The 14,715-nt window shown below is 47.4% G+C and overlaps 2 protein-coding genes across 2 annotated transcripts in view; both read left to right on the top strand.

The window, feature by feature from the left end:
• LOC143961623 (E3 ubiquitin-protein ligase TRIM39-like) overlaps positions 1-2,346 on the top strand; it is a 33,620-nt gene extending 31,274 nt beyond the window's left edge. Inside the window, exon 2 of the mRNA XM_077470946.1 lies at positions 366-2,346. The gene's annotated coding sequence lies outside the window, so the exon portion shown is untranslated. The remainder of the gene's footprint in view (positions 1-365) is intronic.
• Positions 1-14,715, top strand: part of LOC143962440 (uncharacterized) — a 37,591-nt gene that overhangs the window by 2,071 nt on the left and 20,805 nt on the right. The window lies entirely within an intron of this gene.

Below are 14,715 nucleotides of genomic sequence, written 5' to 3'. Positions count from 1 at the left end.
TTTGTTTTCCTCTAATTCTCTAACCAGGAAGTTATCACAGTGAGTGACACTGGGAACCTTTCCCCCTTCCCCTCCCCCACCCTCTGCCCCACATGTGGTCTCTCTGTGTTGGGTGGCAGCAAAGATCAGATTCTGAGGATGCAGTGCGGTTGCTGTGAAGGGATAGGATGTGGTCACCTCTCCTCTCTTTCCTCCTCCTATTCCATGTACACTGAGGAGTGGTGTCAGTGTTGGTGTTGGGGGCACTAAGATGGACATTCCTGTGCAGCATGTTCTCCGGTCTCATGTGCAAGGCCAGTTCTAGGGATGGGCAGAAGGGGCATCTGCCCTGGGTGGGATTATTTAATGTGCAGCATATAATACAGGCAGAGAGCGGCTTTGCCCCTACATGTAGATCGTAGCACTACACCCCCCCCTGCCTGCACAGTACACAGTACTTGTCTTTCAGCAACAGTAGAGGGAAGCAGGCGAGGCACGTGAGGTTGGGAAGGTATCAGCACTTTCCTGATTCAGTCTACATGTATACAACTTTCCCTCTCCTGGACAGCAGCTTCTCCCCCTCTCCACTCATTTCTATCACTCCTGATTTATCTCTCACAATGTTTGTGGGAGACCATCACCCCCCCTCCTGTTATCTCTCCCTGCTCCAGTTTAGACATCTCAGAGCATATTCCTGCTCTCTATAGTGATCCCCTCCCCTCCCCTCCCGTGCCCTTCTCTCAGACCCCCTTCCCTCCTGTGCTCTTCTCTCTGACCCCCTCCTGTGCCCTTCTCTGGGACCCCCTCCTTTCCTGTGCCCTTCTCTCCCACCCCCTCCCCTCCTGTGCCCTTCTCTCGGACCCCCTTCCCTCCTGTGTCCTTCTCTCAGACCCCCTCCCATCCTGTGCCCTTCTCTGGGACCCCTCCCCTCCTGTGCCCTTCTCTCGGATCCCCTCCTCTCCTGTGCCCTTCTCTGGGACCCCTCCCCTCCTGTGCCCTTCTCTCGGATCCCCTCCCCTCCTGTGCCCTTCTCTCGGACCCCCTTCCCTCCTGTGCTCTTCTCTCTGACCCCCTCCTTTCCTGTGCCCTTCTCTCGGACCCCCTCCCCTCCTGTGCCCTTCTCTCGGACCCCCCTCCCCTCCTGTGCCCTTTTCTCCGACCCCCCTCCCCTCCTGTGCTCTTTTCTGGGACCCCCTCCCCTCCTGCGCCCTTCTGTCGGACCCCCTCCCCTCCTGCGCCCTTCTCTCGGACCCCCTCCTGTGCTCTTTTCTGGGACCCCCTCCCCTCCTGTGCTCTTCTCTGGGACCCCCTCCCCTCCTGTGTCCTTCTCTCGGATCCCCTCCCCTCCTGTGCTCTTTTCTGGGTACCCCTCCCCTCCTGTGCCCTTTTCTCGCACCCCCTCCCCTCCTGCGCCCTTTTCTCGGACCCCCTCCCCTCCTGCGCCCTTCTCTCGGACCCCCTCCCCTCCTGTGCCCTTCTCTCGAACCCCTTCCCCTCCTGCGCCCTTCTCTCTGACCCCCTCCCCTCCTGTGCCCTTTCTCGGACCCCCTCCCCTCCTGTGCCCTTTCTCGGACCCCCTCCCCTCCTGTGCCCTTTCTCGGACCCCCTCCCCTCCTGTGCCCTTTCTCAGACCCCCTCCCCTCCTGTGCTCTTCTCTTGGACCCCCTCCCCTCCTGTGCCCTTCTCTAGGACCCCCTCCTGTGCCCTTCTCTCGGACCCCCTCCCCTCCTGTGCCCTTCTCTCGGACCCCCCTTCCTCTCTACCTGCACAGCCAAACGGAGTGGTGTCCTCTCCTCTGTGCTGCTAAGACTGCCTCTACTCAGCCAACAGGTAACAGTAACATACTTTCAGGATTCATATGACTGCTAATTGTTGTGGAGACACCTGTAATTTCAGATTCTATTTTTAGTAGAGCTGCACGATTCTGTCCAAAATGAGAATCACGTTTTTTTTCTTAGAATAAAAAGATCACGATTCTCGCGACATAAAATCTTTCACATTACACAAAAAACAAAATGGGCAAACTTTACTGGTCAGTTTTTTTTTCTTTAAATTCATTAGTCATTTTTTCAAAAAAAAGAAATTGCATTTGAAAGATTGCTGCGCAAATACAGTGTGACATAAAATATTACAACAACCACCATTTTATTCTCCAGGGTTTCTACTAAAAAAAAACATATATTCTTTGGGGGTTATAAGTAATTTTCTAGCAAAGTAAAAAATGATTTTAACTTGAAACCAACAAATGTCAGAAAAAGGTTAAGTGGTTAAACTTTTTTCACTTACACACAAAGTCTATTCCATTGACAAATTGTTACAATGTTTATACTTAAGTTCAACTGATAAAGAATGCTTTGATTTTTGGCAGACTGTTTTTCTCTTCCTTTCTTCTGAGGGCTGTGGCTTCAGAAGAGCAGAGAGAATGCTTTGAATAGAAAGAATTGTGAAACACTTTAGTCAAGATCGCGTTAATGATTCTTGGCGATTAATTTTTAGTAAGGGTCCATTTACAAGAGGTGCAAACATGCATCTCCCATGCAGGGCTGTCATCTATCAGCACATAGGTGTTGTGCCCATCCCCATGTCAGCACCCCATTCATATCTACTTGGACATGAGGCTGCATGGACACAGCCTCTGTATCCTAATATAACATACAGGTGTGGGTCCCAATAGAAGTGAATGGGGCGCTGGCACAGTGATATGCACACAATGCCCATCCATCCCTGTGCTGATAAGAGAGCCCTGCACAGGACACACATGTCTGCTCCACATGTGAATGGACCCTAAAGAACTCCTGTACATGGAGGCTTAGTGAGCTCCCCAGGCATAAGAAAACATCAGGAGCTACTAAACCTGCCCATAGATGGATGGAAATGTAACTGGTCCAGCAAGGACCGGACAAGTTTCAATGAACTCATGCCGTTTTTTTTCAATGATTTTAATCTATGTTGCCGGGATCCGGCAATACATTACAGCCGCAAGCAGTTTTAAATTACATTTTTTTCCTTTAGAAATGTCATTTTGCTGTGGTACTGTTATAAACATTGGACAGATACACTACTTTACAGGCATACTAAGGAGACCCCCCCCCCCCCCCCCCGGGCACTTACCTTCCCACCCAGACCAATTTTGAGCTTTCTGCGCTGTTGCAATTTGAATGACAATTGCGTGGTCATGTTATACTGTACCCAAATGAAATTTTTATCATTTTTTTGCCACAAATAGAGCTTTCTTTTGGTGGTATTTGATCACCTCTACGGCTTTTATTTTTTGCTAAACAAATAAAAAAAGACAGAAAATTTTGATAAAATATATATTTTTTTTTTGTTTCAGTTTCAAAACATTGTAAATAAGTAAGTTTTCTCCTTCACTGATGGGCACTGATGAGGCTACACTGATGGGCACTGATAAGGTGGCACTGAAGAGTTGGCACCAATGAAGTGGCACTGATGAGGTGGCATTAATGGGCACTGATATGTGGCACTGATGGGCACTGATAGGTGGCACTGATGGGCGACACGGATGGACACTGATAGGTGGCACAAATTGGCACTGGCACGGATTGGCATGGATAGCTGGTACGGATTGGCATGGTACGGATTGGCATGGATAGGCGACACGAATGGGCATGGATAGGCGGCACAGATGGGCATAGCTAGGTGGCACAGATGGGCATGGATGGGCACTGACAGGCAGCATGGATGGGCACTGATCATTGGCATGGATGGGCACTGATAGGTGGCATTGTATTGTACTGATGGATGCCAATCAGTGCCAAACAATAATGCATGGCAATCAGTGATGCCCATTGTGGGCATTGATTGGCATCCATTGTGGGCACTGATTGGCATCCATCGTGGGCACTGACTGACATCCCTGGTGGTCTAGGGTGGCATACCTGCTGATGGGCATCCCTGGTGGTCTGGTGGCATCCCTGCTGGTCCAGTGTGGGCATCCTCGGGGGGCTGTGCTGATAATCGATCAGCACAGACCCCCCATGTCAGAGGAGCAGCCGATCGGCTCTCCTCTACTCGCGTCTCACAGACACGAGTGAGGAAAAGCCAATCACCGGCTCTTCCTATTTACACTGTGATCAGCTGTGATTGGACATGGCTGATCACATGGTAAAGAGTCTCCGTCGGAGACTCTTTACTGAGATCGTAGTTGCGGGGTGTCAGACTGACACCCCGCAAAACAACGATCGCTGCGATGCACACCCCCAGGGACGCGCAGCGGCTGAAAATCCTGAGGACGGTCTATGACGTCCAGTCAGGATTTTGAAACCACTTTGTAGCCGTCATTTGACAATGGGCGGGCGGCAAGGGGTTAAAGGAATATTTCATTTTTATTGTTTCACTTTAAGCATTTTTAAAATCACTGCTCCTGAAAAAAATTAAATTTTTAAAACTTTTTTTTAGCATTGATACATGTCCCCTGGGGCAGTACCGGGGTCCCCAGACACTTTTTATGGCAATAACTTGCATTTAAGCCTTTAAAATGATCACTTTTGATTTTTCATGTTCGTGTCCCATAGACTTTAACCGGTTCCCGACCAGCGCACGCCGATGTACGTCGGCAGAATGCCACGGGCAGGCATATTGTCGTACGCCGTACAGGTACGTCCAATCTTTAATGCCGCCCTGCCATCATGAGCGCGCCACCGGCGGGACCCCCGTGAGTCTGGTTGCGGGTCCTGCGGTCTCGATCATCGCTGGCATACCCGCGATCATCTCAGGGGGTGGCTGAATGGAGAAATGCCGTTGTAAACAGCATTTCCCCATTCTGCCTAGCAACTAGTGATGCTGATCTCTGCTCTATGTGATTGGAGCAGAGATCAGTGTTCACTAAATGAAAGCCCAGCCCCCCACAGTTAGTAACACACCCCTAGGAACACTTAACCCCTACACTGCCACCCACTGGTTAACCCCTTCACTGCTACTGTCATTTACACAGGAATCACTGCATTTGTATAGCACTGATTGCTGTATAAATGACAATGGTCCCAAAAATGTGTCAAAAATGTCCGATGTGTCTGCCATAATGTCGCAGTCACAATAAAAATCACTGATCGCCGCAATTACTAGTAAAAAAAAAAAATTATTAACAAAAATGCCATAAAACTATCCCCTATTTTGTAAACGCTATAACTTTTGCGCAAACCAATCAATAATCGCTTATTGCGATTTTTTTTTTTACCAAAAATAAGTAGAAGAATACGCATCGGCCTAAACTGAGGGAAAAAATGTTTTTTTATATATTTTTGGGGGATATTTATTATAACAAAAAGTAAAAAATAATGCTTTTTTTTCAAAATTGTCGCTCTATTTTTGTTTATAGCGCAAAAAATAAAAAACGCAGGTGTGATCAAATACCACCAAAAGAAAGCTCTATTTGTGGGAAAAAAAGGACGCCAATATATGTAGTGGTGCCCAACGTGTGGTCGCTGAGTGTGGTAGTTCCACCCGTCACCCTGCTAGGCCAGGCATTCACTTCCAGACACACGTTGCCAGACAAATGAACAGTCCTTCAGCTTGTTTTTGTTGTTTTTATTGGGAGATTTAACTTGGATAGGGGAAAGGGACATGGGATGCCCAAGTGATGAATCTTACTTAGTTTGAACAAAAGATTGTTGAATCTATATGGGCAGTCTCTAAAGCTCCACACTCCTCCAGCGCTCTACTTGAGTTCACTCCACTTTCTCTACGGCGCAATCCTAGATTCCTGTCACAGTTAGCACATGGTTAGGCCTCACTCTGAATAAGTCCCAACTGTTCGATATCCACCATTTGCTGGCAGGGGTCTGCAGTCCCCTTTGGTGTAGCAACCAATAACGATGAAAGAGTACATTTGTGCTAACTGAAACTTGGTGGACTACTGATCCCAGTAAGTCCTGTGCAAATCCTGACAACCCTCTTGGCTGCAGAAACTTGACTTCAACTTCAACGACACCACAGTCTCTCCCTCTGACTTCACATCCAATATTGGTATGTCTCTCCCAGAGCTTCTCAATGTGATTCTCACTCACCGACCCCGGAATGGATCCCTCCTGAATGACTTTCCCAGCAGTGCTCCTCATTGAACTCCACCTGCTCCTGTTCCAGACACCTCTCGATGACCCTGTATGGAGAGGTTCCTTCCCAGCTCCCGAGCTCCAGGCCTAAGGTCACCCCCTCCCCAGAAAGGGGGTTCCATCAAGGGCCACTACAGCCTAACACTCCATCACTCAGTTGTTCCCCCCGACAACTCCTCCCACAGCAGGCTGACCATGAGTATATATATATAAGAGGCCTGCCCCCTGCCAATCCTAGTTGGGGATTGGTCAGGGCTCCCAGATACACTCCATGCCACTCCCCAGCCTACGGTTGCCACCTTTTCTTCAAGCCAAACCTGAACACATTAGCAGCGCACGGCAATTTTTTTTTTTTTTTGCAGTACCTTAAAGCTGAGGTTCACACAAAAATTGAACCTCCTCTTTTCGGAACCCTCCCCCCCTCTGGTGTCACATTTGGCACCTTTCAGGGGGGAGGGGGATGCAGGCACTTCTGGGAATAGACTCCCAAGGGAGTCTAGACCTCTTCCCATCTCCCCGCACTGTCTGCTGGGACACACATGGGTCCCAGGAGATAGCAGGGACTAGTTAGGATGCGCAGGGCGACTCGCACATGCGTAGTAGGGAACCGGGAAGTGAAACCGCAACGTTTCACTTCCCGATTCCCTCACCAAGGATGCCGGTGGCAGCTGCAGAGAGCCGAGCGATTGATCGTCTTTGGCTGCCAACATCACTGGACCCTGGGACAGGTAAGTGTCCATTTTTTAAATACTGCAGCTGCTGGCTTTTAATATATTTGTTTAGGTGGACCTCCTCTTTAAATTTATTACCCCTGTACAATGCAATGAATGGTAATTTTTTTATGTAGTATACACTATACATAAAATGTTGTGATTAAATAACATTTCTGGAGGGTATGATGGGGCCAGTATGTACAGGAGAGGAGTGTGGAGAGTATAATGGGGCAGTATGTACAGGAGAAGAGTGTGGAGGGTATGATGGGGGCAGTACGTACAGGAGATTAGTGCGGAGGGTATGATGGGGCAGTATGTACAGGAGAAGAGTGTGGAGGGTATTATGGGGTCAGCATGTACATGAGAAGAGGGTATGACGGGGCAGTATGACAGGAGAGGAGTGCGGAGGGTATGTTGGGGGCAGTATGTACAGGAGAAGAGTGAGGAGGGTATGATGGGGGCAGTGTGTACAGAAGAAGATTGAGGAGGGTATGATGGGGTCAGCATGTACATGAGAAGAGGGTGGAGGGTATGATGGGGCAGTATGACAGGAGAGGAGTGCGGAGGGTATGTTGGGGGCAGTATGTACAGGAGAAGAGTGAGGAGGGTATGATGGGGGCAGTGTGTACAGAAGAAGATTGAGGAGGGTATGATGGGGTCAGCATGTACATGAGAAGAGGGTGGAGGGTATGATGGGGCAGTATGACAGGAGAGGAGTGCGGAGGGTATGTTGGGGGCAGTATGTACAGGAGAAGAGTGAGGAGGGTATGATGGGGCAGTATGTACAGGAGAAGAGTGCGGAGGGTATGATGGGGTCAGTTAGTACAGGAGAAGAGAGCGGAGGGTATGATGGGGTCAGTATGTACAGAAGAAGAGTGCAGAAGGAATGATGGGGTCAGTATGTACAGGAGAAGAGTGCGGAGGGTATGATGGGGTCAGTATGTACAGGAGAGGATTGCGGAGTGTATGATGGGGGCAGTATGGGGAGGGATTTCTTGCAGTGTCTGTGGGGTGACTATGGGATGATGTCCCTCAGCTGGGGTTAAGAAGCAGCTCTGACTGATGTCTGCCAGGTGGGTATATGAAGTGGTCTGGGGGTGATATAAGCTGGGGGTGGAGTTGGGGGCTGAGAAGTGGTCAGATATAGATGTCTGTAATAAAAAAAGCTATTGTGCTCATTGCTGTGGAAATTTTATTATATGGACTCATGTGGACATTTTATTCTAGGGTGTGTGTTTTATGGATTGTTGTCATCTGTCTCCCTGTGTCTGATTTAATCGGGGAGCGCACTTGGGTTGAATCGGGACCAGCGGTAAAACCGTCAGTATGAAAACCTTCTCATGGTCTTGGAGGCGTGTTCTCTGTGTGTGTGGGCCTTCGCCGGCTTGTAAGTATCAAGCGCAATGCGCTGGGCTTCCTGCCTTCAAATGTCTATGCACATTAGAGAAGCAAAGTCCGCATAACGAGAGAAACATTATATCTCCGTTATGGCTACGCTATCCCTTTTGTATACATATCTGCTTTTATAAGAGAACATTGATATCTGCTATGTTGGTATACTCGTACCGTATATTGACAACAGCAGTAGCAATATCTCCGCAGATCTTCTCAAGCCTGTAAGAACAAGTAGAATGATCTTACTAGATACTGGTTACTCTGAGCAGTATTTAGTGGGATCCATCCTGACAAAGATGGTGGATGTGCATGCATGTGGCTGGGCGGAGGGGGCAGTGTACATGCCTCAAATGGATGAGACATGTACACTTCTCCCTCAAACTGTGGATGCCCTCCCCTTTAGTCTCATTTCCTGTGATGTCAATTTGCATGGAGGAACCGATTGGCTGTTGGGGCCATGAGTTTCTGTGTTGTCATATCCTTATTTGGTCATATCCTGTGAGGTCACATCCTGTTTCTGGCTTCCTGTTTGTGTGTGAATAAAAAGCCAAGAGTCTCCGCCCTGCTGGGCAGATGAAGGAACGATGGAGCTAAGATGGTGATTATGGCTGTTTACTGGGGAAAAGGGGAGACATGGGTTATTTAGAGATGCATTATATCATTATGGTGAAGGGGCATGTGTTAGCGCAGGTGAGATTGGTAATGTATAGCCAGGGCTTTTTTTTCTCAAATAGGTGCTGGAACTCAACCACGACCACCCAAAACCCCTCCACCCACACACACCCTCCAAGTCACATCAAATAGTGGGTGTGGTCAGTCAAATTTCACGAACAGTAGGAGGGTCTTAAAGGGGCATTAAATACCAGGATTGCATTACATACAGAGTGCAGAGTTAAGGGGGGGTTACACACAGAGTGCAGAGCTGTTACTTGTAAACACAAAAACCGGACTTCTGTGTTTACAAGTGATTGTGGTGAGCAGGCCCCCCCCACCAAGGGTCTGAGCCAGAGGTGGTGGAACTGAGTTCCACCAGGTTCCCCCTGAAAAAAAGCCCTGTGTATAGCCAATCTCTCCACCACACTCATCCACTAATTTATACAACAATAAATCATACAACTGGACTACTCAATGAAAACAACCTCCTGTTATAGGATGCCAGCACCCTGTATGTCCAGATGATGTGAAGGTAATCGATGACCACTCATATAACCCTGTGTTATCCAAGCTCTGATGCCGCCTACACACAACCGTTTTTTCGGTCAGAATAAACTCTGACGTTTTTTCTGACTGAGTTCTGCTGAAACGGAGCCTGGAGGAAGGAAACAGAAAGGGGCTTCAGATTACAACACAAACACCAGCACAGTGTATTTATGGAGAAGCAATGACACTGCTGCTGTGACTGTCTCCACAGTGGCAAGTATGCTAATGGAGACCCCCCCTGCCCGAATGGTCTGTTTCACCCAGTCTGAAAACCAGGCAAATGATTCAGAATTTGGACTGTCCGGGTGAATCCCGTACAGGTGGCAACCCTGCCCCAGCCCCCAGATCAAAACAAACAGGCCTAGCTCACAGCTAGGCCTGCCAATATTTACCTGCTCTGGCTATAAAAAAAAAACACAAACCTCTAGAAACTTACATAAGGTAGAGAGTGCTACATATAACTATATATATATATATATATATATATATATTTATTATTATCTTTTCATGTGAAATTACACTTTGCTACAATGTAAAGTAGTGAGTGTACAGCTTATATAACAGTGTAAATTTGCTGTCCCCTCAAAATAACTCAACACACAGCCATTAATGTCTAAACCTCTGGCAACAAAAGTGAGTACACCCCTAAGTGAAAATGTGCAATTTGGGCCCAATTAGCCATTTTCCCTCCCCAGCATTATGTGTTACAAGGTCTCAGGTGTGAATGGGGAGCAGGTGTGTTAAATTTGGTGTTAACACTCTCACTCTCCCATACTGGTCACTGGAAGTTCAACATGGCACCTCATGGCAAAGAACTCTCTGAGGATCTGAAAAAATATATATGTTGCTCTACATAAATATGGCCTAGGTTCTAAGAAGATTGCCAAGACCCCGAAACTGAGCTACAGCACGGTGGCCAAGACCATACAGCGGTTTAACAAAACGGGTTCCACTCATAACAGGCCTCGCCATGGTCCACCAAAGAAGTTGAGTGTCAAACCTCCAAGCTGAAGCCAGAGATATTACCAAAGATGGGTGGAGCCCCTTTAAGGGACTAGGAGGTTTTGGTGATTTTTTTGGTTCAATTTGCACTGCTGGAGGACTCTGCTCCTTCCTCTATTTAACTCTCCTCTCCTGAAATACTCTGCACTGCTGGATGACTCTGCTCCTTCCTCTATAACTTTCCTCTCCTGAAATACTCTGCTCTGCTGGAGGACTCTGCTCCTTCCTCTATAACTCTCCTCTCCTGAAATACTCTGCACTGCTGGATGACTCTGCTCCTTCCTCTATAACTTTCCTCTCCTGAAATACTCTGCTCTGCTGGAGGACTCTGCTCCTTCCTCTATAACTTTCCTCTCCTGAAATACTCTGCTCTGCTGGAGGACTCTGCTCCTTCCTCTATAACTTTCCTCTCCTGAAATACTCTGCACTGCTGGAGGACTCTGCTCCTTCCTCTATAACTTTCCTCTCCTGAAATACTCTGCTCTGCTGGAGGACTCTGCTCCTTCCTCTATAACTCTCCTCTCCTGAAATATTCTGCACTTCTGGAGGACTCTGCTCCTTCCTCTATAACTCTCCTCTCCTGAAATACTCTGCCCTGCTGGGAAAGGTGAGTTGCTCCCTATGTTGGGATCACATATATATGAAGGAAGGTCGGACACATTGGAGGAGGAAGTTCTTATGAAGAATGTTGCTCTCAGTGAGAAGAATGAGGAAATCTTATGACGATTGTTCCTTTGACCCCCCCAGGCCAATTCTGACATTTCTCTCATAAACATAAACATCAAATTTTTTTGTTAGAAAATGATATAGGCTTCATTCTTACTAGTGAGACTCCACAATGCGACTTTCACACTTGCTCCCCCCTTCCCCGGCCTGCCGAGTAGCATGCTCGAATAAGGGTCTGGTATGGATTTTGGGGGGGACCCCACTGCAGTTTTATTAAAATTATTGGCGTGGGGTTCCCCTTAAAATCCATAGCAGACCTAAGGGCCTATACAGCCTACCTGACAGCGCCCCCTCCTGTTACATGATTACTGCACCTATCCCCATATCTGACAGCTCCTTAGCTTCGCTGGTGTCGTTGTTGGTGAGGCACAGCACTATGCAAAGGGCATCCGGCTCTGAGAAATCCCTACACAGCAATGTTCCGCTCCTCCCCACTCTCCATCCAACTGAATCTTCTGCTCACATCACCACCATCTTGCTCTACAGCTCACATGATTGGAGGCCATGTTTCACTTGGCAGAGGGCTGCAAACCAAAAGTGGAGGAGAGGAGGAATGGAAGGGGCCCTCTGCAGACCCAATGGGGCTGGGGTCTGGTACAGGAGTACCACCTGTACCCTCCTATCGGTGGCCCTGATGCAAATCAATACAGTTCAGAATTGGGTCCAATAATGACTAGCATTGCTCAAAAAATCACTTGAGACCATTGGTCATCTATGGCTTCCTTCACAGTGGAATTATTGAGTTCAGATTTCTTGAGATCTCCCTTCTTTATCAGGTCACTTGGCTGAAGGAAGACATAGGAAGACCGCCTGATAAATGGTTCAGGGACAGGATGGGAACTGGTGAGATGAGGTCACAGAGCAGGAATACACGGATCACCTCGGTAGAGCTGGCTCCTGAAGAGCATGTGCTATGTGTTTTTGTCATTTAATATTCCTGGAACCACAGTTTGGTTTTGGGTTCAATTACATTAAATTTTGGCCTCAGTACCAGCCAGATCTGGCTGGATTGCATGGTGTTTTGCCTGGCCATAGGTGGCGCTGTCATCTCTGGCAGGTGATAGAACGCAGTCTAGTTAGGTGCATTAAGTGTCCATTCTTTCTCTGAACCAGCCCAGTGGGAGTTTCCTCTTGCTGTGCATTCTGGGAGAGGGTACTTAAGGTGCTGATGTCACGTGCTTCGGGGTTCCGGTCCAGAAGATCTTTCTGTCTGATTGGTCCTGGTCCTCCTGACCACCCGCCAGGGCTTTCATGGCCTGGGGTGCGGATCCACCCAAGTCCAAGTCTCGGGGCTGGCTGACCCGAGGCAAAGCAACTGAAAGAAGGATTCAGAGGTGGTCCGGTGCCGACTCGGGTTTGTAGAGAGGCCCAGCAACTGGGGAAGCAACCAGGGAAGGATTCTTTGGGAGAAGGCCATGCAAAGGTTGGATTCTCAGAAGGAGCCTGGAGGCTTAGTTGAAAGACCCCAAGCGAATCTGATCTCGTATGGTATCGCCGGACTGGCTGCAAGTACTGGTGCTGTACGAGGGTTCTCTAAGCTGTTTACATCTTTCAGTTATTCAAGTGTTCTACAACAAGTCTGTGGCAGAGACTTTATTCAAGTGTCCTATAGCAAGTCTGTGGCAGAGACTTCGCTTTGTTTGAGCACTCTATCGGCTGCTAGGCCTAGTGAGAGAAGGGCTATCCGATAAGGGTGAGGATCCAGTTGTGAATGGCTATTCTCTGGATTTTCTAATGTGAGAGACTCTCTTCTAACTGACTAAGTTCCAAGAGTACCTGGACTTTCTACCTAAACATTCTAACCCTACTTTGAGAGACTGTGTTCCGTTTATTCTTCCCTGAAAATAGAAATCTATAGCATGGGTCTGTTGTCAGTCTCTGCAGTTCTTGGGCCATATACCTCGGGAAACCCCTAGACATACACGAGGTCAAGAAGGTAACGGTAAGCCCAATCAAATCAGCTGCTCCTTTGGGGGTCTTTATGACTACTGGCACAGAGACTAGAGGTGGGCATCTTCACTGGTCTCACGATTCCATTATCTTGTCAACGATTCAAATTGATTCCACGATGCATCACGATTACTGCCTGTGGTTTCTATCAAAAAATTCAAAGCAGTCAGAAGAACTCCATTTTTTTTTTATTGACTCTAAATAAAATAAAAAAATAAAAAAGGACACTCCCTGCATGTAACAAAGTATGAACACAACAGACAACAGTATTATATAAACGAGTAAATACTAACTGGCACTGCCCCTTCACAATAAACAGCCCCCTTTACATTCCACAGCCCCCATTTACAATACACAGTCCATTTACATTACACAGGCCATATACATTACACAGCCCCTCATTTACAATACAAAGCCCCCCGTTTACATTACACATCCCCCCGTTTTCATTACACAGCCCTCCATTTACATTACACAGGCCATATACATTACACAGCCCCTCATTTACAATACAAAGCCCCCCATTTACATTACACAGCCCCCCCATTTACATTACACAGGCCATATACATTACACAGCCCCCCATTTACATTACACAGGCCATATACATTACACAGCCCCTCATTAACAATACAAAGCCCACCGTTTACATTACACAGCCCCCCGTTTACATTACACAGCCCCCCGTTTACATTACACAGGCCATATACATTACACAGCCCCTCATTTACAATACAAAGCCCCCCATTTACATTACACAGCCCCCCATTTACATTACACAGGCCATATACATTACACAGCCCCCCATTTACATTACACAGGCCATATACATTACACAGCCCCTCATTAACAATACAAAGCCCACCGTTTACATTACACAGCCCCCCGTTTACATTACACAGCCCCCCGTTTACATTACACAGGCCATATACATTACACAGCCCCTCATTTACAATACAAAGCCCCCCATTTACATTACACAGCCCCCCATTTACATTACTCAGTCTATTTACATTACACAGCCCACCATTTACATTACACAGCCCACCATTTACATTACACAGCAGCCTCCATTTACATTATACAAACTTCCATTTACATTACACAGCCCATATAAATTGCACAGCTCCCATTTACATTATACAGCCTTCCATTTACATTACACAGCCCATATATATTACACAGCTTCCATTTACATTACACAGCCCATATATATTACACAGCTTCCATTTACATTGCACATACTATTTTCATTACACAGCCCATACCATTTACATTACACAGTCCCTATTTACATTACACAGCCTCCTGTTAACATTACACATCCCATTTACATTACACAGCCCCTATTTACATTAAACGGCCCCCCATTTACATTAAACGGCCCCCCATTTATATTAAACGGCCCCCCATTTATATTAAACGGCCCCCCATTTATATTACACAGCCCCTATTTATATTACACAGACCCACATTTACATTACACAGCCCTCCGTTAACATTACATAGGCCCCCTGCACTCCCAGCCCAGGAGACCCCCAATCTCTTGGGACAGCCCTGTCAGCGTACTTTAAAGTTAAAACAAATCACTGCCAGTCCCTCTGTTTCATGTATCCTTCCTATGGCGTGTAAGGGTTAATGTAAACCGATGCCTCTACCTTATTACCTCCAATCTTTCA

This window comes from Lithobates pipiens, unplaced genomic scaffold (assembly GCF_037356315.1).
Source record: "Lithobates pipiens isolate NorthernLeopardFrog02 unplaced genomic scaffold, aLitPip1_a1.2 Scaffold_8, whole genome shotgun sequence".
Lineage (NCBI taxonomy): Eukaryota > Metazoa > Chordata > Amphibia > Anura > Ranidae > Lithobates > Lithobates pipiens.
The sequence above is the reverse complement of the archived record's forward strand: the minus strand, read 5'-3'. Positions and strand labels throughout refer to the sequence as shown.